Source organism: Otolemur garnettii, unplaced genomic scaffold, assembly GCF_000181295.1.
Source record: "Otolemur garnettii isolate 467f Iridium unplaced genomic scaffold, OtoGar3 scaffold00025, whole genome shotgun sequence".
NCBI lineage: Eukaryota > Metazoa > Chordata > Mammalia > Primates > Galagidae > Otolemur > Otolemur garnettii.
Genome location: NW_003852420.1, coordinates 18,395,461 through 18,400,079, shown reverse-complemented (window position 1 = coordinate 18,400,079; position 4,619 = coordinate 18,395,461). Strand labels below are relative to the sequence as shown.

General features: G+C 56.9%; 1 protein-coding gene across 1 annotated transcript in view; it reads right to left on the bottom strand.

Moving 5' to 3' along the window:
* The window catches only part of TGIF2 (TGFB induced factor homeobox 2), a 21,586-nt gene extending 18,517 nt beyond the window's left edge, over positions 1–3,069 (bottom strand). Inside the window, exon 1 of the mRNA XM_003788142.3 lies at positions 2,945–3,069. The gene's annotated coding sequence lies outside the window, so the exon portion shown is untranslated. The remainder of the gene's footprint in view (positions 1–2,944) is intronic.
* Positions 3,070–4,619: the final 1,550 nt, after the last annotated feature.

The following is a 4,619-nucleotide window of genomic DNA, read 5'->3' as shown; positions in this document are numbered from 1 at the left end:
AAAAAAAAAAAAAAGAATGGATGAACAAAATGTGGCTTATGTCTACAATGGAATATTACTCAGCCACAAAAAGGAGTAAAGTCCTACATGATGGACCCTGAGAGTATTACATAAGTAAAAGAAAGTCACAGAAGTGCACATATTTTATGATTCTATTTGTCTTAAAATGTCTAGAATAGGTAAGTGTATAGAGACAGAAGGTAGACTGGCACTTACCTAGGGCCCAGGAGATGGAATAGTGAAAAAAGTGTGTGGGGTTTCTTTTTGAGGGAATAGAAATTGTCCTAACGTTGAATATAGTTGTGCATATAGTAGAACCTCTGTAAGTCGACCACCCAAGAGACTGTAATGAACTGGTTAACATACGGAACTAAGCCTATTGTACTAACACACGTGGTTATATGTCTCATCTACAAAAATTAGGTCAAAGGTGGTCAACTAGGGAGGTTATACTATGTATTAAAAACTGCCAATGTGTATATTTTAAATGCACAAATTACACGCCATGTGAATTGCTGGTATATCTCAATAAAGCTGTTATGTGAAAAAGAAATCCAATTCCAGGACATGATACAAAAGTAGGATATGGGCTCTTTGCCTCTCCCTAGCTGCCTTGGGGGATCTATGTTTTCTTGTCTCCCAAGGCCCCATGATGAGTCGGAAAACTGTATGGAACACCATGGTCCTACATAACTAAAAAGTTAGGGAGTACCTACTATGGACCTTGCAGAGAATGGTGAGTCATCCCTACTGGTTGTTTCTTGGATATTCCCCTTCGTCAGGCCCTGTTGCTGGATCCTAGACTCAATCCCTCAGGAATAAACAAGAAGACCAAGCTTTGGTCCCTGCCCTACCCTCCACTTACTTGGCTGTGTGACCATGATCAAGTGTCCTCCCCTCTCTGGGCTTGAGTCCCCACTTCACAGTCAAATGAAGATTTTTCTGTAGATAACCCAACCCAACTGTTCATCTCAGGACAAAGTTCTTGTTCACACACGCAAAACAGATTTACATTTTAAAAGCAAAAGTTCTAGGTCAAGCCAATGCCAGAATCTCAAGGCCCCTCCCTTCTCAGCCTTTTAACAGCTCGCCAGCAGGCGGCCAGCAGACTCTGGCATCTCCCAGGTTTTGTTTCCTCTACTTGGGCCTGAGCCCAGATCTCTTGGCCCGCTAGGCCAGACTTTCGAAGGAAGGGTCTCAGCCAGGCCACCTGGAGGTGAGACAGGCACTGGTTGAGGTGCCACTCCTCAGAGAACACCACTGGCAGGGTACTTTCTGAGGTCAGACATTTCCAGGCCACCAGGGCAGCTGGATCTGGGCTCAGGGATGCAGCCCCCGCAGGCTGAGAGAAGTTTACTTAAGGTTATCTGCACAAATTCCACCCCGGCTGCCAGCCAAGCCCCAGTCTGCAGGGTTCCTGGGATGGGAACCTGCACCCCAGGTTCAGTATCCTGCACCCCAGGTCTCTCTACAGTCTGGGAGGTTCCCCACCCAGACGCCCACGCCCCCACTCACTCTACACACAACAGCACTGATAACTGGCATCGACGCACTGCTCAAGCCCTAGAAGCCCCGGGATTTTCACCGGGACATAAAGCACACACAGAGCTTATAAACCTCACACCTAGCACGAGCAACTGTGAGCCATACAACTAGCCCCGGTTCTGTACCCGCCCACCCCCTATCTCTCAGATAGAGACGTCATCACACTAGCCATCGGTTTTTTTCCTAACTGGCCTATGCCCCAGCACCCCCTCGAGACAACCCAGTGCACCCTCCTACACACTCCCACGACGCCACCTGCAGCTACTCCCGCACTAACTTTCTGACAACTCTCCCGGCTCAGTCCCGACACTCCCCCGGGCCGCGCACTGACGCTCGCATTCCCAGCAGTTCACACAAAGCGCGCAACCTCCCCCGCGGCCCACACCGAGTCGGAGCACATGGCTCCCGGGGCGGCGAGGAATAGGCTGCCGCTCGGGGCGCCTGCACCCCCATCCCCCCGTACCCCGGGGCAGACTCCGCGCAACAGCTCCCCTGAGGGCCCGCAATCCTGGTGAGGCTGGAGCTCTGGAAGAAAGAAAACTCACGTGTCTGTCCCGGGGCAGGAAAAAGTTTGGTTCCCACCCCCTTCCCCGGCGGCCCAGAGCTGGCTGACTCTTCGGGGCGAGGGGCTGGCCGAGCGTGCGCGCTCGGCTTTGTGCTCCGAACTCGGCCCGGAGGGGGAGGGGAGGGCAGGGGGCTGGGCTCCCACCTCCGCACCGCCCCCCCCTCAGCCCAGCGCCCAGACTCCATGTTGGCCGCCCCCTGCCCAGGCGACTGCGCGCTTCCCCCGCGAGAGGCTCGGCTCACCCTCGGCCTGCCCGAGGGTCCCGGCGCGCACAAACTTTCTCTGGGTCGCGGGCCCCACGCGCCCCGCTCCCTTGGCCCGCCTGGGAGTGACAGATGCCTCGGAGACAGACTTTCCTTTGTTCCAAAGGAAAGGGGAACTCGCGCGGGCTCCCCAGGCCCCCCCCGCTCCAGGCCCTTCTCGCTGCCCCTACCCCCAGCTGTCACTCTCAGCTGCCCCCTCCCCGGCTCCGCGGCGGCGCGGCGGGGGGGGCCCGGCCGGCGGTTAGCAACGTGCACTTTTGAAACCAAACAAACCCGCCCCCCGCGCGCTCTCCCCGTTCTGGGGCGTGAGCGGCCCTCTCCTAGGGTGGGATCTAGGGAGCTGGGCCCCCCACACCGGGGTTTCGAGCGAGCTTCCTCCGGAGGCTGGAACTGCCCCCCTCCCCCGGCCCCGCCAGCACACCTCAGTCGCGACTCACACCCGAGGTCACACACCCACAATCGCACGCGCCAGGACGACGCCCCCTCCCCCGCCCGACCGAGAAAAAGAAACTTTCCAAGTAGTCCGCGCGCCCCCATCCCTATCTGGCCCCCTCCTCCGCCCCGCACTGACTTTTCCGAGCGGCTTTCGGGTCCACGCGGCCTCAGGCTCGGTGCGGGGCGTCCTGGCAGGGGGCGGAGGGCGCCGGGGGAGCGCGCCGCGTACCTGCCGGGCCTGACACTCGGCCTGACAGCTCGCGGCTGGAAAGCACCTCGCGGCTTGACGTCAGATCCCCTCTCCTCCCCTCCGCGCGCTCCTCTCCCTCCCCCACCCGCGCGGAGGGAGAAAACAAACTTTGTGAGGAGCGCTTCGAGCTACGCCCACCCCCCGCGGGGCGGGCCCTCGGCGCCAAGGGGCTTCGCCCCGCCCACCGCGCCCGGAGGGGCGGGGCCGGGAGGGCACCTTCTTCCTGCGCCCACCCCCACCCTCAGGAATGCCACATGGCCTCCCGAGAGGAGAGGTGGGAGCGCCGGCTCGGGAGAGTCGGCTTGGGGGCAGGAAGTGGCCTGTTCCTCCTTTTGGAGAGCGCTTCCGGAGCGCCTACTGTGTGCTCCTCGCTGGGGATGGGGCCCGTTACCTAGGGAGAAATAATGCAAATTCTGACTTCTGTGAGTTAACTTCTTCAACCAGATCTCCTGCCGGCGGTGCGACTGCTCCCTTTGCGTCGAGGGGAAACTGAGGCCCAGTTAGTCCGAGGATTTACCCTTATCTGGTAAGGGACAGGGCCCACAATGTGACACCTTTTCTGCCCTCGAGGGCCTGTAGAGTTGGGAAGGAGGCCGCCTCAGCCTGGCTCCTCAAGCACACAGGTCTAGCACCCAGGGGGCGACGAGGTCAAAGCGCCAAGCTGTTCTCGGGAGTGTGGGGTAGGTGCATTTTTTATAAGTCACTGGCTTACTCCTGAGCCACAAGGGTTCTGAACTTGGTTTTGTCACACAGTCAACTAGTGTCATTCATTCCAGGTTGCTCTGACCGTGGAGGCAGACTTCAGTTTCTTGTTCCTGTTCTGCCCGTTGTACCCAATTCAGGAGTTCTCCTTGGCCTTCCCAGCTCCTGTCAGCACTCCCTACCTTGTTCTCTGCTCCCGGTCCCACAGCCCAGCACCGAGTATGCCTAACTCAAACCTGCCAAGGCCCTTTTCTGGGTCTTTTTTCCTCATCTAGGCCGAGGTATCTAGAGTCTGAGCTTGGAAATCAACAGCTTTTGGTCTTAAATTGCACTTTACCAATGAAGGACTCGGAACAGGCTCGGCGCCTGTGGCTCGAGTGGCTAAGGCGCCAGCCACATACCCCTAAGGTGGCGGGTTCAAGTCCAGCACAGGCCCGCCAAACAACAATGATGGCTGCAACCAAAAAAAAAAAAAAAAGGACTCAGAACAAAATCTGGTTTTTTAAACAGGCCCTAAATCCCATTAGAATGCTGATAAATAACTGTTAAGATGCACCTGGACTTCCCATTTAAGCCACATTTCCCTGGAAATGCCAAGAACCTAGTTGGTTATGTCATTCTCCTCACAGCAGCACCCCCGATTGTCAGTTGCACTGCCCAGTGCTCTCCATTTCACAGATGGGGAAACTGAGGCCCAGAGTGGCAGCAAAAACCAATTTTTTGCCAAATGGTTCTCCATCCACAGCCTTTTGTTACAAAAGGGGAGGCTTGAAGAATCTTTGGTAAGGCTCGGTGCCTGTGGCTCAAGCGGCTAAGGCGCCAGCCACATACACCTAAGGTGGCGGGTTCGAATCCCCAG